Source organism: Callorhinus ursinus, unplaced genomic scaffold (assembly GCF_003265705.2).
Source record: "Callorhinus ursinus isolate GAN/ISIS: 27379988/994484 unplaced genomic scaffold, GSC_fseal_2.0 scaffold2, whole genome shotgun sequence".
In the NCBI taxonomy this organism is placed as follows: Eukaryota; Metazoa; Chordata; class Mammalia; order Carnivora; family Otariidae; genus Callorhinus; species Callorhinus ursinus.
Genome location: NW_027397064.1, coordinates 67,976,429 through 68,004,060, shown reverse-complemented (window position 1 = coordinate 68,004,060; position 27,632 = coordinate 67,976,429). Strand labels below are relative to the sequence as shown.

At 35.6% G+C, this 27,632-nt stretch overlaps 1 protein-coding gene and 1 pseudogene across 3 annotated transcripts in view; one reads left to right on the top strand and one right to left on the bottom strand.

The window, feature by feature from the left end:
- Positions 1-27,632, top strand: part of PSMD14 (proteasome 26S subunit, non-ATPase 14) — a 99,963-nt gene that overhangs the window by 14,220 nt on the left and 58,111 nt on the right. Inside the window, exon 4 of one of the 3 annotated variants that reach the window (XM_025853865.2) lies at positions 1,371-1,491. The exons of the other annotated variants lie outside the window; for them this stretch is intronic. The gene's annotated coding sequence lies outside the window, so the exon portion shown is untranslated. The remainder of the gene's footprint in view (positions 1-1,370; positions 1,492-27,632) is intronic. 3 annotated transcript variants of the gene reach the window in all.
- Positions 19,943-20,022, bottom strand: LOC112810395 (U4 spliceosomal RNA; annotated as a pseudogene).

Here is a 27,632-nt window from a genome sequence, read left to right as displayed (position 1 = left end):
AATATTATTCAACCTTAAAAAGGAAGGAAAAACCTGACATCTGATATAACATGGATGAACCTTGAAGACATGATGATAAGTGAAATGAGCCAGTCACAAAAGGACAAATATTGAATGATTCCGATTATATGAAGTACTAAGTAGTCAGATTCATAGAGACACAAAGTAGAATGGTTGTTGCCAGAGGTTGGGGGAAGTAGTGAAGTGGGTTAGTGTTTAATGGTCACAGGGTTTCAATTTAGGAAGACAAAAAATTCTGGAAATGGATAGTTGTATTTGTTGCACAACAAATGTGAATGTGTGAATGTACTTAATGCCATAGAACAGTATACTTAAAAATGGTTAAATGATAAATTTTATGTTGTTTATATTTTACCACAATAAAAATTTCAATTACCATATCTTTAAAATGAGATTAGTACCTACCTTAGATGTTTCTTAAAAGGATTAAATATGTCAGACACACAGAAGACAGCCCCAAAAAAATATTCTTTAAAAGATAATTTGTATGACCTCAAAATAGGAAAGCAAAACTCAAAAGATTGCTAATTTGACTGCTTCAATGCATTACTCTTGTCCCAACAAAGACAATAAAAAATCAAACTTAACAGACAAGCAATAGGACAGAAGATATTTGTAACATATTCATCTGCAGCATATTTAGCAGAACCACAAATCAGTAAGACAAAAAAAGACAACCTCATAGAAGAAAGAACACGAACATAGAACAACTGCCAGCAAGCATAGGAAAAGATAGTCAACTTCAATGTATGTCAGAGAAATGAAAATTAAAACAAGTATTAGATTTTTTTTAAACAAAAGTCTGTTGTATTAATAAGTGTTAATGAAAATTTTGGAAAGCAGAAATTTTCACGTAAGCTTTTTTCTGTAGGTGGGGTGTGGGTGTGGATATGGGTGTGGGAATTGGTTAAGGATTTTATCTAAGTGCTTAGAACATTACCTGGCAAATAGAAGACCATAAATATATGTTGAATGAACACACTGCATGTGGAATATAAATGGTTGAAGTCACTTTGGAAATCAGTTTGACAGTATCTAGTAAAGTTGAAAATGCCCTAATTTCTGTGACTCAGCAATTCCATTTATTCACTTTAGAGAAATTCTTACACATGTGTATCAGGACACGTGTTTAAGGACATTTATTATGACATTGTTTACACTATTGAAAAATTGCAGAATACTTAAATGTCTACTTGTGGCAAAAATGTGTTATGATGGAATATTATACTGCAGTTAAAATGAACCAGATTCTTAGACTTATAAACATATGAAAAAAATTCAGGTTGTAGAGAGATATACAATATGAAAGCATTAATGTTAATTCTAAAAACATAACACTTTTTTTAAAGGGTACATAACTCTTGAGTAAACGTATTACAAGTTCTACAGCAGCACCGTCCAATAGAACTTTCAACAGTGACGGAAATACTCTATATTGGCTCTAACACAGTAGCCGCTAGCACTTGAAATGTGAGTAGAACAACTGAAGAATTGAATTTTAAATTTTGTTTAATTTTAACTTCATTAATTTAAATTTAATAGCCACATGTAGCTGTTGAGTCCATGGATTGTGCCTACCTCATGTGACTGAAGAACTGAATTTTTAATTTTATTTAAATGTATTGTTATATGTAGCTAATAACTACCATAGGCCTAGATAAACCCACACAAATTCATGAGATGGGAGGGAGGCAAAAGGAACTTTTACTTCATATATAATGTTTTCTCTTTTTAATAAACAAATGAACAAACAAAAAAACCAAGCAAAAGAACAAATAGTACGATTAAATGACATTAAGTAACATTTTCCTTTAGTACTTTTTTAAAACGTCACCAAGTGAAACAAAGTCAGAAATGCATTTTAATTTATTTTTCAGTACTTTTTTTCATGGTTTACTTAAGTATTTCATATAACTCTAAAGAGGTTGCCAGAGGCTAAACTATGTAGGGCTTTATAGAAGATTCTCTTCCAGGTGAGTTGGGAAATCATTAGAGATTTTTGAGCAAAGGAGTTACACTTATCAAACATTTTTAAAGAACTTGGATACTCTAGAGATGAGAAGTAAGATGGAAAGAATGAAAGCAGAGACAAGAAGCTACTACAGTATTGTTCTAAGATAAGTTATAGATTACAATGTTTTATTTTTATTGTATATTTATCTGCCAGAGAGATTCTGGTGTAGCTTGAGCCAACACGGGTTAATGTGTACAAAATCTTTACACCTGTCATATTTGAAATATGACCTTTATTTACTAAAAGGTGCAGTAGCATGAAAATGAGCAGGCATTTACAAAAGGCTTTTTATGATTATGTTCCTTGAGTGCTTTAGTCTGTATTGACAATTTTTATATAGTGATGGATGCTTCTGGTTACCTTTTTTTCTCTTTGATTCTTTGAGTATCTATCCTTATGTGATCCTCTGAACATTTACAAAGAGACTTTCTAAACATTGGTAGATTAATTTGGCCATTTTTCTGCCTATTAAGAGTAGGGAAGGGTCAAGAAATTGTAATTGTTTTATTTCTTTGCTTAACTACAAATAAATAGTGATTTCCTTTAGAAACAAAGCAAAAGTACAAGATGCTTTTAATTTTTTTCATTTGCTGCACTTGTCATGTAATAATTTTATTATTTTTAAAGTATAGTTCCTAATTATTCTATTCATGTACTTCAGCTGATGTTTCTACTGTAGAAAATTAAGAAAGGTCAGGTCAATAGCAAGCTAATTAGAGCACACTCTTTCTAGTCATCATTGTAATGTAATTCTTCTGAATAGATATTAAACCCCATGAAAAATGTGCTCTGGAGAGGTCTCAGATCTACTCCTGAGAGTGTTCAAGTGAAAGAAAAACAAATTCCTGGTGGGAGCATTATAGTTTACTCTCTGTCATTTTGTTTGAACATTCTAGTGAGTGGTCTTTCAATGGGAAAGATCTTTGACACTTGGTGAATGTTAAATTTCTATTTTGATATGAAATTACCATAAATGATTTTGTCTGAATTCTTTAGAATATAAAGGGAGCAGTTATTTTCAATTACAGTGACATTATCTTCCAAAATTCATCACATTCTGATGAAAAAGAAAATCAAAATTATGAGAAAAATGAAACATTAAGATTTTAAATTTGAAGTCAAGTATATGATGGATCTATGACATTTGATACTATTTTTGGTAGAAGAGATATATGGGATGAGAAATAAGATACCTCTGTCTAATATAGGAAACTGAGGTATTGCAATATAATCTCAATATACTGAATGTGTGGGATGTTATAATCTTGAAAATCCAGTGTCTGTCCTTTTCTTCTCTACCTTCTATATTGTTTTACGTATTTGATTTACTGGCTACATTACTCATTTGGTACATTGATCTTTGGGTTTCCTATCTTAAACTTTTGTAATGTAACTTGTAATTTTTCAGATTGTATTATCATTTGGACAGTACTCTAGATCTCATATTCATCTAAAATCGGGGAGACATGGTCAGTGTTCTCTCCCACAACACACAGTGCTTCTTTGTGGGATGTTAATCTGGGTTGAGTGCCCCAGAAGCATGCCACCAGAGCAGGGCAGTCGTCTCCACTGAGCAGCCTCCCAGTGCTGCTTTTCAAATTGTTGCTGGTGATTTGTAGGCTCTAACTGCCAGGACACTGAGTGCCTGTTCGGAGCAACATGGGAGGACATAGGAACAATAAAGAATAAATTAATGATTATGATAGTTATACTTTTCTCTTACTCCTGTGTATATTTTCCTTCTTTTTATCCCTGTACATTCATACCTACCTGTGGTAGCTCTCTGTTGATAAGTTCTTTATTCCCTTAGTATGCTAAACACCAGGGCCTAAATAATCAAAAGCAAAATGCTTATCAGAAGTAGATGAGCAAGAGTGTTGAATCACAGATCTGTACTTCTGAAACAAATAATGCAATATATGTTAAGAAAAAAAAAGAAGAAGATAGCAGGAGGGGAAGAATGAAGGGGAGTAAGTCGGAGGGGGAGACGAACCATGAGAGATGATGGACTCTGAAAAACAAACTGAGGGTTCTAGAGGGGAGGGGGTGGGGGGATGGGTTAGCCTGGTGATGGGTATTAAAGAGGGCACATTCTGCGTGGAGCACTGGGTGTTATGCACAAACAATGAATCATGGAACACTACATCAGAAACTAATGATGTAATGTATGGTTAACATAACAATAAAAAATTAAAAAAGAAGTAGATGAAACAACAAAACCTGGTTTTGGAAAAGCACCCCTTTCTGTTTTATAGAAAAGGTGTTCTTTTACTAAATGGAAATGGCTTATTTTATTACCTAGTAGAAGACATTTTTGTTACCATTAAATAGCCATATCACTATAAGGAAATAATTTTGATTTTACTTTAGTTTGCATCTGGTTCCAGTTTTTGGCTACTATTTCCTTCCCATTTCCCTCCCTAAATTCTATTTTATAGACTAAATGAGATCTTTGCATATTTTATAGTTCAGTCTTTCAACAAGATTCTTCCTTAGGGGTTTCCCTGAGGGCTGTGAACATTGTAGCAGTATTGTAGCGATATTGTAGCAATATAGGGAGGTATTCTGAATAGGGAATGTAATTGTCAGTGGGATCCAGGGCTTATGTCTGGATCGATAAAGAGAACCCATATATTTTGAGAGTTGTATCAGGATTCCCCTAGAATTTATAGAAGGTGGGGGAAAGGATGAGAGCCAAATGGACTAATGCTGAGTGCCTCCCAAAATGGACTAATGCTTAGTGCCTCCCATGTTTTAAGGTGTCCCTGAATTTAATCTCATTTAATCCTCACAACAATCCTATGTGAGTAGGGATAATTACTCCTGTATTATAGGCTTGAGTCACAGAACTAAGAAGTGAAGCTAAAGTTGGAACACAAGTTTTTCTGATGCCAAGGGCTGTTCTACATCAATATTTTCTCAGGTAGATAATCTTACAGTGTTGTCCCTGGCTATTTGCCTCATAAATTAAAAAACCTTAAATAGTCTGGAAATTTTTATTGCAAAATGTAGGTGAAGAGTAAGAAGCTTGCTTTTTATTTATTTTTAATATTTATTTTTGAGAGAGAGAGAGAGAGAACGCATCTGTGCCCTTGCATGCAGTGGTGGGGATGGGCAGAGGGAGAGTGAGAGAGAGAGAGAATCTCAAGCAGACTCCCTGCTGAGCTCAGAGCCCACGTGGGACTCCATCCCACCACCCCGAGATCATGACCTAAGCTGAAATCAAGAGTCGGGCGCTTAACTGACTGGGCCATCCAAGCACCCCAGATGCTTGCTTTTTAAATTTTTAAGAAACATAAAAATATTTGAGAGCGTTTTCCTTTGTTGTGATATGTCATTCTTGTTTCATGTTTTGCTTTTTTTTTTTAAAGATTTTATTTATTTATTTGACAGAGAAACACAGAGAGGGAACACAAGCAGGGGGAGTGGGAGAGGGAGAAGCAGGCCTCCCGCTGAGCAGGGAGCCCGATGCGGGACTCAATCCCAGGACCCTGGGATCATGAACTGAGCTGAAGGCAGATACTTAACGACTGAGCCACCCAGGCGCCCATTGTTTCATGTTTTAAGAATATTTAAGGAATGAGTGAATATTTCATTTTATTCTCTAGGATAAAATATAATATATACCTTGATATATTGATAAAAGTAGAGGATACAAATAGTACAACTTTTTAAAGAAGGTTTATGTACCTTACTCCTTTTAGTTTATAAAACATTTTCCTTCCTATTCAGAAATTGATTAGTACTCTAAAGTAATTGTCAAAGTAAGTTGTTTCATTTAAAAAATTATTTTCGGAAAGAGGTTTCTCTTATTAAGCTAGTGTGAATGACCAGCCTTGTTGTACCTTGACTTGTAATAATGAAAGAAGAGGTACAGAGAGCTGTTTTATTTGAATAATAGACTTGCCAATTAGCCATCAAGTGCTTCCATCTGTGAAATTGTTGATCAGATGGGTTAGCTGGGATGTTTCCAGACTAGGGCATCATAAATGGCACTTGAAAACTGTCACTTTGATGATGAGGTTTCAAGTATTACACGGCATGGTACTGTGGAACCTTTTTTCCTTTTGCAGTACCATGTTTTTTTAGAACATACTGATCCCACTTATGAATTCTGTGGCATCAAGAGAACTTGGAAGACCTGCCACTGATGTTAAGTTCTGCTTAATCTGCTGCTCTGGCCTGTGCTGAGATTGGTTTTAAACCAGAGTATTAACAGCTTCTTTAATGGCCTACACAGTAACGTTGGTTGGTGATCTGACTGGCACAGGCAGGCAATGCTCACTGTCCATGGGCTATGGAGCTGGCACACACTGGCAAGTTTCTTTGCACTTTCCCATTAATATAAACTCATTTTCAAATGTCTCCCTCCCTTAAATAAATGTATGGTAGTCTAAGACCACATAGATTTCTACATGTAGCAATTGTATGAAATGAATTTGACATCTGCCCTACAATTTTTTTAGGATTTGAATTACTTATTGGTAATTCTTGCATTTTAAAATTTGTTTAGAGGGCGCCTGGGTGGCTCAGTTGGTTAAGCGACTGCCTTCGGCTCAGATCATGATCCTGGAGTCCCGGGATCGAGTCCCGCATCGGGCTCCCTGCTCAGCAGGGAGTCTGCTTCTCCCTCTGACCCTCTCCCCTCTCGTGCTCTCTATCTCTCATTCTCTCTCTCTCAAATAAATAAATAAAATCTTTAAAAAAAAATAAATAAAATTTGTTTAGTAATTTGGAGATACACATTTCTAGAAAGAATTGTCATACATTTTTCCTCACTATGCCACATCTTCCTTGCTTGGTCTTATATTTTGCAGGATATTTTCTTTAGTAAGTTGATGTCTTTGAATGCTTGTTGTTATGATTCGATTATGGAGTCCCTCTCTGGTCCCCAATTTGTGTGGGGACAAATTCATGCCTTTGCCACTTTGTGGACACCAGCGTGGCTTGCTTTCTGCCTTGGCATAGATATCTAATTCAAAATCACTGAGAAAGGTAGTATATATTGGGCAACAATCAAAAGGCCACATTCTGGAACTAGACTAGATTTGAATGGTGACAAAGATCTGTGGAGGAGGAAAAGAGAATGACAGTACAGTGTCAATGCGCAAGAAAGTGGATGTTTGGGATCTTGTTCCTATTCATTTTTCTTCCAGGGTATATTTTCATACATTAGCATCATCCCCAGGCCCTTCAGCCTCCCTGAGCTATCTCCCAGTGAGAAAAAAAGGTATCAGTTCAAATGTTTTGTTGTTATTTTGGATTACCTGATGACTGCCTTTTTTATTCTTAGGTTTGGCTGTTATTCTGTCTCCCCTCTCCTAGGCAAAAATGCCCAGTAGTTAGTAAATAACATTGATTAAGCAATAGGTTTCCATCTCACAGGTGAAGAGATTGAGGCATACAGTAATTAAGTAACTTACGACCTTTGAAGGAAAAAATACGATTTCGGAGTAGAACTGAAAGACTTGCTTTCAAGTGCTCTTCTGTAGAGCATTAAAGAGCAGTATGAGAAAGGGAGAAGAGAGATAGATGTGACTGTGTGACCTGTACCTTCCTTCCCAAAAGAATAGAATTTTCCCCTGGGCTTTTTGACCACAGGCTCTCTTTAATGCTCTGTAATGCTTTTTCTTCTGATTTTTTTTTTTTCTTTCCCTGTTTCTTTAATTCCTCTGAAATAGCAACTCTGTAGTTTTTTAGTTGGTATCCCAAATAGTATTATGAATAGACAGATGCTTAATGAAGTTAAGGTAGTGGTCAGGGGTATTTCTAGGAAATCTTGGAGAGGTGTTTTCTATCCCTTAATCTCTATCAGTTATGCCTCAGAACTTTGAGCCTTTTATGCTTCTAATTAGCATAAACCAAGGAATTTGTGAATGAAACAAGGTATTTTTAAATAGGTAGTTACTTTTAAATAGATATGACATGTTAACAGAGTTCAGAAGTTAGAACTCTGTATATATGTTGAATAAGTGTCCTTGCCATTTCTGTCTCCTTCCCTAGAAACTAACACTGTTACCAGTTTGTGTCCTTCCAAAGATATTCTCTATTGGTGCTGTCCAGTAGAACTTCTGTGAACAAAGAAATGTGTTTACTCAGCTGTCCAGTATGGTAGCCACTAGCCACATGTGGCTGTTGAGCCCTTGAAATGTGGGTGGTATGACTGAAGAACTAAATTTTTAATTTAATTTAAATAATTTAAGTTTAAATAGCTGCATGTAGCCAATGGCTACCATATTGGACAGTGGAATGTACATACTTAATAGAATATCCTGGATACTGTCCCATCCCATATTCAGTACATAAAAAGCTACCTCATTTTTCTTTAAGTGACTGTTTGCTATTCCCTTTTATGGATGAATCATGACTTACTTAACCAGTCTTCTATTGATACACACTTAGATCATTTCCTGTATTAATGTTTTCAAAAAGATATTTACTGTAACATTGGCAGCTTTAAATTTAGGCTTCACCACTTACCTTGATCACTGTGGGCATATTGGTTAACTTCTTTGAGCCTCAGCTTCCTCATTTATACTATAGGCACAATAGTACTCACTTTGCAGGATTATGTGATTATTAGAAGTCATGTTAGGTAACAGACCTCCAAAATGGTGCTAGGAGCTCATATTAGGAGTGGTAGATAATGATAGCCTTAGTGTTAACTTATTATTTTAACAATGAGACCGTAACAAGCCCAGAGGTCTATTTAATGTTGAAATATGGCAGAACATTCAAAAGGCTTTGCTTAACTCAATTTAGGTTTGTAAGTACAGATAGTTTCCACCTTTTATTCACTTGACTTCTCTGAATTGTACATAGCCATCTGTAGATTACTTTTCATATGCTAATTTAGAACTTTTGTATATCAGCTGGCAAAATTGTACATTTCAAGCTCTTCCATAGTGCCTTCCTTGTCAGACAATAGTTAAATTTAAGCAGGGTCACTGACTTTTTTTTTTTCTTTTTTTGGTAGTCAACATACAACACTATATTAATTTCAGATGTACAACATAGTGATTTAACATTTCTTTGCATTAAGACATGATCTAGTTACCATCTGTCACCAAAGTTGTAATGTTATTAACTATATTCACTGTGCTGTACATTGCATCCCCACAACTTACCTCTTTTATAACTGGAAGTTTAATCTCCTTCAACTATTTTGCCCATTCTCCCTCCACCCCTCTTCCCTGGCAACCATGAGATTGTTCTCTAAGAGTCTGTTTCTGTTTTGTTTTATTCATTTTGTTTTTAGATTCCACATATAAGTGAGATTATGTGGTATTTGTCTTTCTCTGACTTATTTCACTTAGCATAATACCATCTAGGTCCATCCATGTTGTTGCAAATGGCAAGATACGATTCTTTTTTGTGGTTGAGTAATATTCTATTGTATTTATGTCACATCTTTATCTGTTCACCTGTCAGTGGATGCTTAGGTTGATTTCCATATCTTGGCTATTGTAAATAATGCTACAGTGAACATAAGGATGCATATATCTTTTTTTTTTTAAGATTTTATTTATTTGACAGAGAGAGACACAGCGAGAGAGGTTACACAAGCAAGGGGAGTGGGAGAGGGAGAGGGAGAAGTAGGGAGCCTGATGTGGGGCTTGATCCCAGGACCCTGGGATCATGACCCAACCTGAAGGCAGATGCATAACGACTGAGCCACCCAGGCGCCCTGCATATATCTTTTTTAATTAGTGTTTTTGTTTTCTTTGGATACATAACTAGAAATGGAATTGCAGGATCATATGGTAATTGTATTTTTAATTTTTTGAGGAACTCCGTACTGGTTTTCATACTGGCTGTACCAGTTTACATTTCCCACCAACAATGCATAGGGTTCCTTTTCCTCCACATCCTTGCCAACATTAGTTATTTCTTGTCTTTTTCATAATAGCCATTCTGACAGGTGTGAAATGGTTTTGATTTACAATTCCCTGATGATTAGTGATATTGAGCATCTTTTCATGTGTCTCTTGGTCATCTGTATGTTTTCTTTGGAAAAATGTCTATTCATGACCTCTACCCATTTTTTAAAACATATTTATTTGAGAGAGAGAGAGAGAGTGGGCGAGCAGCGAGGAGGGGAAGAGGGAGGGAGAAGGAGAATAGACTCCACGCTGAGCAGGGAGCCCCATATGGAGCTCGATCCCAGAACCTCAGGATCATGACCTAAGCCAAAGGCAGACACTTAACCGACTGAGCCACCCAGGTGCCCCTGCTCATTTTTTAATTAGATTGTTTTTTGATATTGAGTTGTGTGCATTCTTTATATATTTCTGATATTAACCCCTTATCATTTATATCATTTGTAAATATATTCTCCCAATGAGTAGGTTACCTTTTTGTTTTAGAAGGTTTCCTTCACTGTGCAAAAGCTTTTTATTTTGATATAGTTCCATTTTTTATTTTTGCTTTTGTTGCCCTTCCCTGAGGAGACATCCAAAAAACATACTGCTCATATTGATGTCCAAAAGCTTACTGCCTGTGTTTTCTTCTAGTTTTATGGTTTGTGATCTTTAATCTATTTTGAGTTTATTTTTGCTTATAGTATAAGAAAGTGGTCTTGTTCATTCTTTTGCATGTAGTTGTCCAGTTTCCCCAATACCATTTACTGAAGAGACTGTCCTTTCTCCAATTGTATATTCTTTATTCTTTGTTGTAGATTAATTGATTGTATAACTGTGAGTTTATTTCTGGGCTCTTTGTTTTGTTCCATTGATCTCTGTGTCTGTTTTTGTGCCAGTACCATACTCTTTTGACTACTATAGCTTTGTAGTATTGTTTGCATTTAGGTTGCATGATACCTCCATCTTTTTTGTTCTTTCTCAAGATTGCTTTGGCTCTTCAGGGTTTTTGTGGTTCCCTACAAATTTCAGGATTATTTGTTCTAGTCCTATGAAAAATACCATTGGCATTTTGATAGGGATTGCATTGAATCTGTAGATTGCTTTGGATAATATGGACATTTTAACAGCAGTAATTCTTCCAGTCCATAAGCATGGAATATCTTTCCATTTGCATGTGTCATCTTCAGTTTCTTTCATCGGTGTCTTACAGTTTTCAGAGAACTGGTCTTTCACTTCCTTGGTTAAATTTATTTCTAGATATTTTATTCTTTTGGTGCAATTATAAATGGGATTCTTAATTTCTCTTTCTGACAGATCATTAATGGTGTATAGAAATGGAACAGATTAATTTCGTATCTTGCAGCTTTATTGAGTTTATTTATTCTAGTAGTTTTTTTGATGGAGTCTTTAAGTTTTTATGTATATAGTATCATGTCATCTGCAAATAGTGACAGCTTTACTTCTTTTCCAATTTGGATGCCTTTTATTTTTCTTGTCTGATTGCTGTGGCTAGGACTTATAATACTATGTTGAATTAAAGCAGGTCACTGTTGTTAATATAACATTGTTTGTATTTGAATATTTTATGGTAATTTGGAATATTGATGAAAAACAGGGATATAAGAAGTCTGTGATACTATTTAGAAGTGGCCATAGGTCCTAAAATTATATGGATTATGGAAGCATATTATGAGTTTGTGTATAATTTTTTTCTTCAGTATTTTCAATGGCATTGCTTATTTGAAATAAAACCCTTAGAATTATATTGAAGAAGTAAACTTTGAAACTTTATTTCTTGATCACAGGTGATTTTTATATTTTTAGTACACTGGAAACAATAAGCTCATTTTAAGTTTATCTTGACTTCATTTTTTATAAACATGAAGATCTGTTATCAACACTGTGTATTGTCATATGAATGATTTACTTATTCAAAGTTTATTTAAAGAAAAATTAGTTTTTTAAAACCACTAACCAAAATTTTTACAAGTACACAGATTCAGAACCAGTTTCAGGCATGCTCTATGTCCCTATATTCTGTGAAGAAAATGTGCTTACTTTGTTATTGTAGTTGTTTCTTAATCTGCATACCTAACAGGCATGCTTATGAGTGAAACTCAGTTAAAGGAAGGACAAAGTATTATCCTTTTTATATCGAAATTTAGTATTTATTTCTAAAGCATGTATGTATTACTGATGTTAAAATTACTCTTTTTTGACAGACATCAGTAAGTATAAAGTGTATTGTTAAAAGTAGTAGGGAGAGTAGTAGCAGCTGTGTGCCAGGTACCATACTAAATGCAGTATCTAATGTTCTAGCATTTAATACTCACAGTAATCAGTACCATGGGTATGAGAAGCCCCAATTCACAGGAGTCTTAGCTTTAAGCAGCAAGGCAATGATATAACCTCATATTTATTCTTTCTGATTCTAGAATATCTATTCCTCTTACCAATATTTTAATTTGGGAGGGGATTTTAACAGATTATTGATAAGCATTGTCATTCTTTTATATACTGAATTTATAGGAATGACCCTGTGCAGATGGTCAATTTTTGTTCATGGTGATGGGCTCAGGGCTGCCTGTGCAGATGACTTGGAGCAGTAAGTCATAGTATTTTTCATGGTGTAAACAGGTAACATTTGTGATAATTGAAAAGATGCACTGTAACAGAAAGCAGATTGGACCTGAATATGCCTCCTGACCTGTAGCTTGCACAATTATTTAAATTATCTATGTTTATTTGCCTATCTGTATGTTCAGTAGAAGTACAGTTATACCTCTCTAACTACTTCATTGTTTTAAGGATCAATAAAAAATGATGAGAGAATTTAAAAATATTTTGTTAGATCATAGAGCATTTACATATTTTAATCTGAAAGATTGAAACTTGGTCTCCAAATGCATAACATTTTGGTGAGTTTTTGAGCCTTGATGAAGCATCCCTAAACTAGATTTGTCACCTTTGACCAGAATATTTCTCTGACAACTTTTGGAATTAATTATCTTTGGAACTACAAATTATGAGATACGAAGTTTGGAAACTGCAGTGTGTGTGTGTGTGTGTGTGTGTGTGTGTGTGTGTGTGTGTGTGTGTAAATACGGGTGCTATAATCCAGCCACATTATAGGTGGAGTCAGGAGATTTTTTTTTGAAAGATAGGAAAGCTGCTCTTGAAACATTTTAATTGGGCACTTCTGAATGAATGCTGTTTTTGACTCTGATACATGAATTTGCTGAGCTGCTACACCAAATCATATTATCTATCCTATTCATAAGCCTTTTTCTATTTTATGCTTACAACAGAATTTTATTTTGTAGTCACTGTACTTGAGAATTATCACAAGAGGCAGTACATGATCACAGAAGGCTTTAAGTAACTTTACAATATTCTTTGAATTGTAAGAATTTAGAATAGGAATATTTATAAGCTTTTGCTTTTATTAGCTTTATTGAGATGTAATTGGCATGCATTAAACTATACATACATAAAACACATAATTTGATAAGTTTTGACATGTATACACTTGCCGAGCTAGCACTACAATCGTGATGGTGAACATCCATCACTCCCCACCTTTATTTAGGCCCCTTGGTAGTCCCTCATTTTTTATTCTTCCCCATTCTCCAAGCAACCACTGATCTGTTATATATTAGTTTTCATTTTCTAGAATGTTAAATGAATGGGATCATACAATAGTTGTCTTTTTTCTCTGGCTTTTATATCATAAGTATTTTGAGATTCTTCTAAGTGTGTTTCAATAGCTCATTCCCTTTTATTGCTCAGTAGTATTTCATTGGATCAATATACCACACTTTGTTTATCTATTTGCCTGTTTACAGCTATTTTGGTGTTTTCTAGTTTGGGGCTGTTATAAGTAAAGCAGTGATTAACATTATGTACATGTTTCATTTCTTTTGGGGAAACACCTAAGAGTGGAATGGCTGGATCATACAGTAGGTATATGTTTAACTTACTAAAAAAAAACTGTCAACCTGTTTTCCAAAGTGGTTGTACCAATTTACACTCCTACCAGCAATGTATGAGAGTTCAAATTCCTCAATATCCTTGCCAACCCTTGGTATGGTTAATCTTTTTAATTTTAGCCATTTTAATAGGTCGTAGTATCTGATTGTGGTTCTAGTTCACACACTTCCTTAGTGACTGATGATGTTGAACATCATTTCATGTGTTTATTTGCCATCCATGTATCTTTTTTAGTGAGGTCTTTATTCAAGTCTGTTGTCCAGTTTTTACTGGGCTGTTTTATTTATGAGTTTTATGAGTTCTTTATATCATCTAGATACAATCCTTTATCAAGTATATAATTTGCAGATATTATTTTTTTTTACTCTGTTAGTGTTTTTTGAAAAGCAGAGTTTTAATTTTGAAGCCTAATTTACAAAATTTTTGTTATAAATTATACATTGGTGTGGTATGTAAGAAGTTTGTGCCAACCCAAGATCATGAAGATATTCTCTTATGTTTTCTTCTAGAAGTTTTATAGTTTTAAGTTTTACATTTATGTCTGTGATCCATTTTGAATTTTTTTTTAATATTTTATTTATTTGAGAGAGAGAGTGAGACAGAGAGAGGCCAAGCAGGCAGAGGGAGGGGCAGAGGGAGAGGGACAAGCAGACTCCCCTGTGAGCAGGGAGCCTGATGTGGGGCTTGATCCCAGGACCCTGGGATCATGACCTGAGCCGAAGGTGGACTTAACTAATTGAGCCACCCAGGCGCCCCATGAATTTTTTATATATGATGTAAGGTGTGAATCATGTTCAGATTTTAAAACATTTTTTGCATGTGGATATCTAACTCTTGCAGCAACATGTATTGAAAAGATTATTTTTCTCTACCTTTGCATTTCCATCTTTATTGAAAATCATTTGTCCCTGTATGTATGACTCTATTTCCAGAATCTATTCTGTTTCATTATCTATTTGTCTATCTTTTAAAGCCAGTACATTGTCTTGAATAGTGTAGCTCCATAATGTGTTGAAATAAGGTTGTTTAGTCCTCCAGTTGTTCTTTTTAACAGCATTGTTTTGGCCAGTCTAGGTCTTTTGCATCTTTATGCAGATTTTAAAATCAAGTATGTTAATTTATATAAATAAAAACCTGTTGGTATTTTATTTATTTTATTTTTTTTTTAAAGATTTTATTTATTTGACAGAGAGACACAGCGAGAGAGGGAACACAAGCAGGGGGAGTGGGAGAGGGAGAAGCAGGCTTCCCACGGAGCAAGGGAGCCTGATGCAGGGCTCAATCCCAGGACCCTGGGATCATGACCTGAGCCGAAGGCAGACGCCTAACAACTGAGCCACCCAGGCGCCCCAAACCTGTTGGTATTTTAATTGATGGTGTGTAAGAACTATACATCAATTTGGGACCACTGATATCTTAACAGTATTGAGTCTTCCAACCCATGAATACAGTATATATCTCTTATTAAGGTTTTAACTTTTTCTCAACAATTTTTTGTAGTTGTTAGTGTACAGAATTTTCACATTCTGTCATATTTATGTCTTTCATATTTTTGATGCTATTATAGCAGTATATTTTTTTAAGATTTTTATTTATTTATTTGACAGAGATAGACACAGTGAGAGCAGGAACACAAGCAGGGAGAGTGGGAGAGGGAGAAGCAGGCTTCCTGCGGAGCAGGGAGCCCAATGCGGGACTTGATCCCAGAATCCTGGGATCATGACCTGAGCCAAGGGCAGACGCTTAACGACTGAGCCACCCAGGCGCCCCTATAGCAGTATTTTATTTCAGTGATTATGTTGTCTGTGAAAGAGACAGTTTTACCTCTTTTTTCCAATCTGGCTGCCTTCATTTCCTTTTTTGCTGAATTGACTGGAACCTTCAGTAAAATGTTGAATAGATGTTAAAGTGGACTTTTCTGTCTTGTTCCTGATCTTAGGGGAAAAGCATTCATTCTAGCATATTAACTATGTGTTTTTTAATAGATGGTCTTTATCAGATTACAGAAGTTTTTTTTACTGTTTTTTACTTTATTTAGTTTTCATCTGGAGTGGATGTTAGGCTTTGTCATTCTTTTTTTGCTTTTGTTGAGATGATCGCATTGAATATAATGAGCTTCTTTAACACTTGTAATACTCTTTGCTCTGAAATTGTTTGATATTGATATAGACACTCAGCTTTCTTTTTGACTAGTGTTAATGTGATATATATTTTCCAATGAACCTATTTGGGTCTTTATTTAACCTACTTGTAGTACCTTTCTTGTAGGTAGCATATAGGTAGGTAGGTCTTGTTTGTCTTTATTCAGTCTGATAATCTTGGCTTTTTAATTGCAATATTTAGGTCATTCACATTTAATGCAGTTATTGATATGATTGCATTTATGATTGTCATATTACTGTTTACCTGTTTTTCTCACTTGTTCTTTTGTGTTTTTCTTTTCTGCCTCCTTTTAGATTGAGTTTTTAAATAATTATATTACCTTTGTTGGATTTCTAGCTAGCTATAACTTTCTTGTTAGTTTATAATTTGTTTCAGGATTTATAGTATATATCTTTTTTAAAAAGATTTATTTATTTATGTATTTGAGAGAGAGAGAGAGTGTGTGTGTGTGTGTGTGTGTGTGTATGCACAAGTAGGCAGAGGGGCAGAGGAAGAGACTCTTTTCAAGCAGACTCCCCACCGAGCACAGAGCTTGATGCGGGGCTTGATTTGTCACCTCAACGCATGAGATCATGACCTGAGCTGAAACCAAGAGTTGGACACTCACCCAACTGAACCACCCAGGCATCCCTATAGTATATATCTTTAACTTATCAATTTGCCTTCAGGTGATGTGTACTACTTATATGAATGTTAAAATAGTATACTTTATATCTTCCCTTTTAACATTTGTATCATTGTTGTTACACATTTTAGTTTTAAGTATGTTATAAACTTCATGGTATATTTTTATTATTTTTGCCTAAGTAATCTATTTTTTTGTTGTGGTAAAATATATGTAACATAAAATTTACCACTTTAACCATTCTTAAGTATACAGCTCAGTGGCATTAGGTATATTCTCACTGTTGTGTAACCATCCATCTCCAGAACTTCTTCATCTTCCCAGACAGAAACTCTGTACCTATTAAACAATAATTCCTCATTCCCCCTCTCCCCCAGCCTTTGGCAATCACCATTCTACTTTTTATCTATGAACTGACTACTTTAAGTGCCTCATATGAGTGGAATCGTATGATATTTGTCCTTTTGTGACTGGCTTATTTCGCTTAGCATAATATCTTCAATATCTTCTTACCCTTTTAGCATGTGTCAGAATTGCCTTCCTTAAGGTGAATAATATTCCATTGTATGATAAATTACATTTTGTTTATTCATCTTTTGATGGACATTTGTGATGTCCCACATTTAGTTATTATAAATAATGCTGCTGTGAACATTGGTGTACAAATATCAGCTCTAATCTCTGTGTTCACTTCTTTTGGGTATATGCTCAGAGGTAGAATGCTGGATCATATGTTAATTCTGTTTTTAAGATTTTGAGGAACTACCATGTTCTTTGACACAGCAGTCTATTGTCTTTTAAAGAAATTTAAATAATAAGAAAAAATAATATATTTACCTATGTAGTTATTATTTCTTGTGTTCTTTCCTTTGCGTAGATCTGTATTTCTGTAGATCTGTATTTCTGTCATTTTCCTTACACCTGAAGGATATAACATTTTTTAAATGCAGTTCTGCCCATTTAAACAATTGGGTTTTTTTCTTTTTAATACTGAATTGTAGAAGTTCTTTATATATTATGTATATAAGCCTCCTTATATAATTTGCAAATATTTTCTTCAAATCCAAGGGCTGTTTTTTCCCTTTTTTTTTTTTAAGATTTTATTTATTAATTTGACAGAGAGAGACATAGCAAGAGAGGGAACACAAGGCAGGGGGAGTGGGAGAGGGAGAAGCAGGCTTCCCACTGAGCAGGGAGCCTGATGGTGGGGCTCTATCCCAGGACCCTGGGATCATGACCTGAGCCAAAACCAAGAGTCCAATCAATGCTTAACTGACTGAACCACCCAGACGCCCTGTAACACAAAAGTTTTTAATTTTTATTTAAGTCCCGTGTATCAGTTTTCTCTTATAACTTGTGCCTTTGATATATTGTACTAAGAAATCAATGTCTAACCAAAGTTCATGAAAAATTACTCCTCAGTTTTCTTCTAAGAGTTTTATGATTTTAGCTCTTTTTTTTAAAGATTTTATTTATTTATTTGAGAGAGAGAGCAAGCATGAGTGAGGGGAAGAGGGGCAGAGGGAGAGGGAGAAGCAGACTATCCACTGAGCAGGGAGCCTAATGTGGGCCTTGATCCCAGGACCCCGAGATCATGACCTGAGCTGAAGGCAGATGCTTAACTGACTGAGCCACCCAGGTGCCCCTGTGATTTTAGCTCTTACTTTTTTTTTTTTTTTTTTTGGTGATCCACTTTGTGCATGGTGTGAGGTGGAGGATCATGTTTTTGCATGTAAATAATCCTAGCACCATTGAAAAGACTCTTCCCATTGAATTGTGTTGGTCTCTTTATCAGAGACCTGTTGACTTTAAATGTTAGGATTTATTTCTGAACTTTAATTCGTTTTATTGATCTCTGTATTTATCCTAGTTCTGTAATACTTTTAAGATTTTTCTCTTATCACTGGTCTTTAGTTATGATGTGCGTTGATGTGGTTTTCTTTGTGTTTCTTGAGCTTGTGGTTTTTTGAGATTTCTGTATCTGTAGGTTTATTATTTTCATCAAGTTTCAACAAATTTTGATATTCTTTAAATATTTTTCTGTTTTCCTATCGCCCCCCCCTTCAAGGATCCCAAAGACATATATATTTTTCTAATTGTAGTTGTCCCATAGTTTATTTATGGCTCTGTTAATTTTTTTTCCTATCATTTTGGCCTCTGTGTTTCATTTTCTATTCCTGTATCTTCAGGTTAACCCATTTTTTCTTGTGCAAGATTTAATCTTCCATTAATCCCATCCAGTGTATTTTTCACCTTAAAATATTTTTTCACCTTTTGGCCAGCCATGGACATTGTAGATTTAAAGCTCTACCAAGCCTCTCTGAATTCATGCCTATGTCATCCTAGCGCCACTGACTTACTGCATTTTTCTCCTCAAGAACTTGGATTTGGGTCATTTTTTGTCTTCCATGTCTCCACGTTTTAGCAATTATAATAACACTTTAGTGTCCTTGTCTGCTAATTTTAACATCTTTGTCAGTTTTGGATTGGTTTCAGTTGATTGATTGATCTCCTCATTGTGGGTTATGTTTTCTTCTTTGCATGCCTGGTAATTTTTCACTAGTGCCTGACTGAATTTTGCCTTGTATGCTGGCTGTTTTTTACTTTTATAAATATTCTTTATATTTGTTATGAGATACAGTAAGTTACTTGGAATCTGTTTGATTCTTTCTAGTTTTGCTTTTAAAAAATTATAAGGTGAGTCTGGAGTAGTGCTTAGACCCTTCTGTCAATCGATGCCTTTGCATTGGAGGTTTTTCAGTTTGGTTGGTGGGAACAGACACTATTTTCAGTGCTGTGTGAGAGGCAGGTATTCTTCTCTAATCCTTTCCCCAGCCTTTGGTAGTTTCTTTACACACATGCACTTATCAGTACTCAGCTGAATACTCAAGGAGGACCCTCAAGATCTCCAGAGTTTTCTCTCTTAGCAGCTATTTTCTTAGCTATTATCAGTACTCCATCCTTATAGCTCTACCTACTTTGGTTTCCCAGGAATCTCAGCTCCATCATGTCAATTTAGGGAGTCCACTAGACTCTCTGCCTGGTTTCCTTCCTCCTGCACTGTAGCCTGGAAACTGTCTTAAGGCAATAAGCTTGGGTGGTATTACCTCTGTGTTTCACAGTCCTCAACTATCACTGTCCTTTGTTGCCTGATCAGCCATGTCCTACAAATTGTTGTTTTATATAGTTTTATCCATTTTTTATTTATTTTAGGTGGGAATGTAAATTTAGTCTCTGTTACTATATCTTAGACATGAACGGATCCCTCTTTTATTTACTTTTTCAATTAGCAATAATCACGCCCTGGATAAACCTCATTGGCTACGATACTGCCACTGCACAAAGGGGCAGAACTTGTGTTGGACTAGATATTCTCGATGAGTTTGTATTTTCTACTTGAATTTCATAGAGATCAATATTAAAATTATACTGAAGAAAACATGTTGAAACTGAATAGTTAATTGAAACCATGTTAACTGAAAGTGTTATTTCTTAGCATTCAGAGGTAGTAAATAAACAAGTTAGGTTGAGACGTATATTGCTTAATGGACACATAATTGAATGTGTAGGGTTGGATTTCTTAAACAAGATAGCACAAACACTAATGGGATAGATTGATTAATTTATGTTGAAATTTAAAATTCATTTTCCAAAAACACCACTGTAGAATAAATAGTTAGCATTTGTAGAGCACTTACATGAGCCAGACACTGTTTTAAATACTTTAAATCTATTAACTCAGGTACTCTTTACAACAGCTGTATGAAGTTGGGTTATGTTATAATCCTCATTTTTCAGATGCAGCTGAGACATGAAGGTAAGAAGCAAAATGGTGAGCCACAGATTGGGAAAGAGATATCTAACATAGTGGACAAAGCAGTAGTTATCTACATATATATTTAGCTTCTACAAATCAGAAAGAAAGATGTCCATATTTAAATGGGCAAAAGATACAAACATTGGAAGAAACATGAACGGTCTGTGAAAGTGTATAACCATGCACCTTGGAAAAATAGTTTGGAAAAATCTAGGATTGATAAAGATTGGCCTACTCTACAACCTAGCAGATCTTTTCCTAATTATGTTCCCTAGTGAAAGTCTCCCACATGGATAGGGGAACATTCATAACAGCATTGTTAATAACAGGGGTTGGTATCCTTCCCTTAAAGGGCCAGATTGTAAATATTTTAGGCTTCAGAACCAAATGTTCTCTGTTGCAATTACTCAATTCAGCTCTACCACTGTAGTGTTAAAGCAACCATACATAAAAAAAAAAAAAAAAAATGAATGGGCCTGGCTGCATTCCAATAAAACTTCATTTTCAAAAACAGTCAGCTGGCTCACCCACAGGCTGTAGTTTTGATCTCTATTTTATAATATCAAGAAATTGAAAACAACCTAATTGTCCATCAGTAGGAGAATGTGTACATAATTTTGCTTAATAGGGGAATTTTTATAAAGAAGGTGATCTTCACATGCCAACATGATTAATCCACACTAATATAATGAATAAAGCAATGGAGGAATAGTACATTCTATATGAAATTTTTATATAGAATTTAAAACATGCAAATACTATAATACTTTATCTACATATACTTTTATAATGAAGGTATAAAGAAATGTATGATAATCACCAAAATTAGAGTAGTGGCTACAACTGGGGGTATGGAGAGGATGCATTCAGTCAGAGAGGATGACAAAGGAACTTCAGCCCAACTGTTTTAATGATGTTTTATTTCATAAGCTGGGTAATGAGAGTATATTGCATTAATATTAGATCTTTTGTACCTCTTAAATATTTTATGTTTTAAAAGAAACAAAGTTTAAAAGTAACAAACTAACAATGACTAGAAAAGAACATTAGTTCTTCATGCTGCAGATAGTTGTCACTTGGCCCTCTCTTCCTCTCAACTGCTGATAGAGGTGCCTCGTTGGCCTCTCTCACGCCCTGGAAAGCAACTTTCTACTCTTAGGCCCGAGACAGATCAGTTGTCTAAATGAATAACCCTTGGGCCCAGTCTGCTACCTACTTGGTTTACTGTCTCAGCTTCTTGTTCTCTTTCTAGTATGCTTCAAGCATATTAGTTTCCTTTTCTGTAGTCTCTCATTTATTCTGCCTTTTGGATATATTTATCCTTCTGAGAGAAGGGATCTAAAGTTCTTAATGGAGACCACACAAGCAAAGGATTGCCTTTGGCATTTTCATGTACGCTTGGCTCACAGAGGCATCAGAATGCCTGCTGCTGGCATGTTTGTGGGTGAGATAGTGATCAAAAATAAAAGCTAAAACGGCATTTATTTATAAAGAGATTGAAGAGTTATTTATTGAGCATCTTTTGTGTGGGTGTTGGGTAATCTTTATCTAGTGTGGAATTCTTTCAGTTATGCCCATAGCCTTCTCAACTTTTTGACTTCTCTATTAAGACATTCTATCAGGGAGCAGTAGTAATATGCAGAGCATTCCCCCAGATGTTGTGGTGGAGTTACAAACAAGTGAATGCAAAGCCCTTACAGAGTATTTTACTAAATGGAGACTTAATGACATAATAAGGAGAAGAGTTTGTAGCAAAGAAAATCTAGGGGAGCTAAGGAGGCACTGCTCAGGGCCTGCATGGAGACTCTACTGTCAGCTAGACTTGGGTCAGAGGTTGGAGAGACCAGCTGGAGACAGTGTACTCTGAACTGTTTTGTTGCCTAAAGTAAAAGACATATTTGTTGGTTAATGAATGATTATTTTAGCATCTGGTAAGAGAAGACATTTCAAAGTAGACGCTAATTTCCAAAAGAACAGGAATATGTGTATATTATTAAGATGATAATTTCACTTGTATTTTTTTATTAAAGGGAACTCAATGACCTTTTGGTCAGGGTGCTTGAGTCTTGAAAGTATTACTTATTTAAAGATAAAGAAGTAGCATTAGTTTTGTTTTTAAGATTTATTATTTATTTATGAGGGAGGAGAAGGGTGTACTCGGGAGCCAGGGGAGGGGCAGAGAGAGGGAGAGAGAGAATCCTCAAGCAGCCTCCTGGCTGAGCACGAGCCCAAAGCTGGGCCCAATCTCCAGACCCTAAGATCCTGACCTGAGGCAAAATGAAGAGTCAGCTGCTTAACCGACTGAGCCACCCAGGTGCCCCCAGAAGTAGGAGTAGGTTTTTAAAAAGTTACTGGTATGTGTAGTAATATAAAGTTGCCTCCGGCTTAAGCTAGGCAGAACAAATAAAATGGGAAAGAGACTTAAAATATGGACTTAGATTAGGAAGTACTTAATAGGGGTGCCTGGGTGGCACAGTTGTTTGAGCAGTGACTCTTGGTTTTGGCTCAGATCGAGCCCTGTGTCAGGCTCTGCGTTGAGCAGGGAGTCTGCTTGAGATTCTCTCTCTCCCACTCTCTGTGCCTCTCTGCCCCTGCTCCCACTCATGTGTGTGCTCTCAGGTGTGTGCGCACGCATGTGCGTCTCTCTCTCTCTCTCTCTCTCTCAAATAAATAAATAAATATTTTTAAAAAAGGGTACTTAATAGTTACTTGGGAATAGGGTTGCTGTATTTAGCAAAATAAAACATAGGATGCCCAGTTAAATTTGAATTCCATATGAACAATAAGTATTTTAAAAATATAAGTATGTCCCAAATATTGCAAGGAATGTACATGTTAGAAATATTCATTTATTTGAAATTCAAATTTAACTGAGAATTATGTATTTTTTTTTATTCATCAATTCTGCTGGGGGATAAAGAACTTCAGGCTTTATATTGAGAAGGAAGAATACTAGTCCTGCTAAGAATAGCTGTTACTGTGTTTAATTTTGAGTGAGTAACTGATTGCTTTCATGGTTTTTGATAGTCTTAAATTGTTCCTCTTTAGGCAGGCCTAAACCACTATTTGCAGATGTACTAGATATAATGTTATTAAAGTTGCATGAAATTAAATTTGAACTTTGTAATGTCAGGTCTTGCTTAATCAAAGTATTAGGAAAGAAAGGAGATCTCAGATAATTTCTAATAAGAGGAGAAACAAAATTACGTAAAATGAGATATAGATGGATTTCATGTCTCTGTAACAGTTATAGTTATCAGAGAGCTATGGTGGTAAGCAGTAAGATTCTGGTGGTAAGAAATGGATTTTGGAGATTTTGGATATGGCTTGAAGGTATTTCCTGTCTTGATTAATGGTATTAATATTTACCTAGCTTCTCCAGGAAAAACATGCAGTCACAGTGTACTCCTCCATTTCCTCTGTATTGTTAGTCCTCAAGAATTGTAGTTTGTGGTCTGTTTTCTTAAAGTCTCTTGAATGTATTTCTTTTGTCATTGCCTCTGCTTAATTCAGGCCTTTACATTATCTTTATCTGTACCCTTCTTGTCACAGTATCCCTTAGTAAATCTTTCTGCCACCAGAAATGCAAGTCCTTTTTAAAATGCAGAACTAATTATTTTATTCATTTGTTTAAACATCTTTCATAAGGCCTCAGTCGTCTTCACTGTAGGGTAAATACAGTCCTCAAGCCAAAGTGTAGTGTTTCTTAAGGGCCTAGGGAAGGGGGAGGGCCATCTCTCCTAAAAGTGGATCAAAATCGACTAGAGCTTTCTAAACTGATACATACAATAGTATGCCATTGTTACTGGTGAAAATGGGTCTTCACTTAGGTGTAACAGGGCAGAAAGAAGATTGAGGACTCGTATGTGAACTGTTTTGTGGAATGGCTGCTTTGACCTTTTTGTGAGTTGATCTCTTGTCTAGATCTTTAGTCCTTTATGAGTTGTCTTTTTTCAGCTTTATCTCTTGCTCCAACCTCATATCCTAAACTAGCCATATTATGCTATTTTATAATTCCTCAAGTGTCCCATGTCATCTTTCTTATTCATTCATGACTTTGTATAAGGTAGTCTCTGAAAACAAATGACCTTTGTCCCCATTGTTTGTCTAATGAATGGTACTTATTTTTTCTTTATTTTTCTTAGTAATCTCTGTGCCTAGTGTGGGGCTCAAACTCACAACCCTGCGATCAAGAGTCACATGCTCTTCTGACTGAGCCAGCCATATGCCCCTGAATTATACTTCTTAACTTTCCTTCTGGACTGCTTAAATAATCTTCTTCCTCTGGAAGTCTTCTATGGTGTGTCAGTCAGGAAGGCTGGGTTATGCTTCAAGAACAACCCCTAAATCTCAGTGACTTAAAACTACAAAGCTTTCTTTTTCACTTCTGCTTATATGTCTGTCATGGATCAGCTGGGTGCCATTCTGTGTGTCATCCTTACTCTGGGACTCAAGCTGACAGAATGTTATCATTGAACTCTGATTCTTAAAAAGCTCTGACTGGAAATGACAGGTCACCTCTATATTTCATTGGCTAAAGCAAGTCATATGTTCACATCTAACTTTAAGAGGAGGTCAAGGAGGTGCCCTCCTATTATGGGCTGGAGAGAAGGACCAGAAATATTTGGTGGGTAACAGTAATTACCACACATGATGCCTTCAAACCTGATTAATCTCTTCTTCGTACTTCTGCAACATTTTGTAAAACCTCTGCATTTCATTGAATTGAGATTATTATAAAACCTTGTTGTAATGTTGAATGTGATTTGTTTGGCGATTGGCTCTAGATCTCTCAAATTCCTAGCCAGTTAGCCAGGCAAACTTACCCCAATACTTTCATTAACCTCAAAATAATGAAATCCTTTGGTTTATAAGTTTATATCCGTGGTTCTCTATCTTGGCTGTATGTTAGAAAAAATAAGAGATCCTGAGACTCACTCCAGAGCAATTTAAATCAGAATCTCTGAGGGTGGGTCCAGGCATCAGAATTTTTTAAGTCCTCCAGGGGATTCTGAGGAATAAACAAGGTTAGGAATCCCTGGCTTACATGTTCATTGCTTATTTGCTTTCTGGGGAAGGCTCTTTGAAAATAGGCCTTGTTTTTATTACATCTCCAAAGCTTGTTCTCTTTCCTATTTTGATACCAAACTCAAGTTATAATTATACACTCATTTTTATATTTACTTTTGTATTATCTGTCTCCAACATACATGTTAAGGAATAGCACCACATCTAATTCGTTCATCATATACCTAGTGCTTGTCATAGTGTGTTGCACACAGAGCTTTCCTGTCTTTTTTATTTCCTCCTAGTCATGCCCACATTAACCCATTTTTTTTTGGATTCCCTCTCCTGTGTAGTAGTTGTTCTTATATTGTTCCTGGCTTTTCTCTTCTTTCATTAGGTGATATAAATAACATATTTGAAAAACACAGAATAAGATGCAAATGTAACGTATTTGAAAAATGTAAAGCAAGATACACCCAAACAGGCAAGAATATTAGTATTCTCTGTTAACACCTCTAAGGCCTGGTTTTTATGGCTGTTCAGTGGCTATAACAGCTGATCACAGTAGTATCCACTTACTCTTAGCATCTTTGATTAGTGATCCAGCTAATCCTAGCCTTGAACTCTGTGTCTTCTTTTCCAGTGGTATCCATTGCTTGAATGTCAGGTAATCAGCTTTTTATAATATTGTTTGTTAAAACAATATTTTATTTTGAGAACTATATGTTAAAGAGAAATAGTCCTTGGCCTCATATAATATTTGTACAAAATCTATAAACCAAAGAGACGCTGCATAACATTTTGTTTTGGGGTTTTTTGTTTTGGTTTGTTTTTTGTTTTGTTTTGTTTTGTTTAGAGAGAGAATGTGTGCAAGTCGGGGGGTGGTGGAGGAGCAGAGGGAGAGGAACAGAGAATCTTAAACAGGCTCCAAGCCCAGGGTGGAGACTGACGCAGGGCTTGATCTCTCGATCCTGAGATCATGACCTGAACCAAAAATCAAGAGTCGGATGCTTAACCCACGGAGCCACCTAGGTTACCCCTAAGATAACATTTTGTGTGGAAAAACACATGTTCTCCTCTACTGTCTTGTAACTATATATATATTTTAAAGCATCTCAGAATTCCAGACTCATTTATATTCTAAAGTGCTAAATATTTTTCATAAAGGGAAAAGTGTGGTTAAGAAAAAGCATTTCTTTTAGAGATGGCCTTTATCAAAAAGTCATATTCTCAGAAAAACACCCATTGAAATAGAAGCAATATTAACATATTTAATTTTAAGAACCCATGCTTTAGGGGTGCCTGGGTCGCTCAGTTGTTAAGCGTCTGCCTTCGGCTCAGGTCATGGTCCCAGGGTCCTGGGATCAAGCCCCGCTTCGGGCTCTCTGCTCCGCGGGAAGCCTGCTTCTCCCTCTCCCACTCTCCCTGCTTGTGTTCCCTCTCTAGCTGTGTCTCTCTCTGTCAAATAAATAAATAAAATCTTAAAAAAAAAAGAACCCATGCTTTAGCGCATTTTATTATTTAAAAAGCCTGAAACAGTAATGTGCAGGATGATTTCTGTTTTGTGTCTTTGTGCCTCTAAATGTGTCATTTAAAAATAAATAAGTCGTTTTTTTTTTTTTTTTTTCTTGGAATGCCTTTTCCTAACACTCCCCTACCCTTTTTTGGCTTGAAAAAATTCTGCATATTCTTTAATTCTTAGCCTATAGAAAGATTTTATCAAATAGATTGCTCTGACTTCTGTGCTTCTTATACATTGTGCCCCTTATACATGTGGCTATTTTTGCACTTAATCTACTATATTGCATTTATGGGTTTTTTTTTTCTCTTTCTGGATTACTTTCTAGTTTATAAACCTTTAAGGGCCAAGACCTGTCTGCCTTTGTTTAGCTAGCGAGTGGGCTCTGTGGTTGTTGAGTGAATAAATAAAAACATTCTGTGTGTGTGTGTAACGTTTCATACATGTCATTATGTAGTATATAATTCAGAAGGTGGGCTAATGGATTATGAATGCTTCCCAAAATAATCAGTTTGTAGCTGACTTATATTTTGCGTGTTTTATAATTTAAATTCATAAATAAATAGTACTGTAGTTGAACACTGTAAAAGAAGAAAGGGGCATCCATGACTATA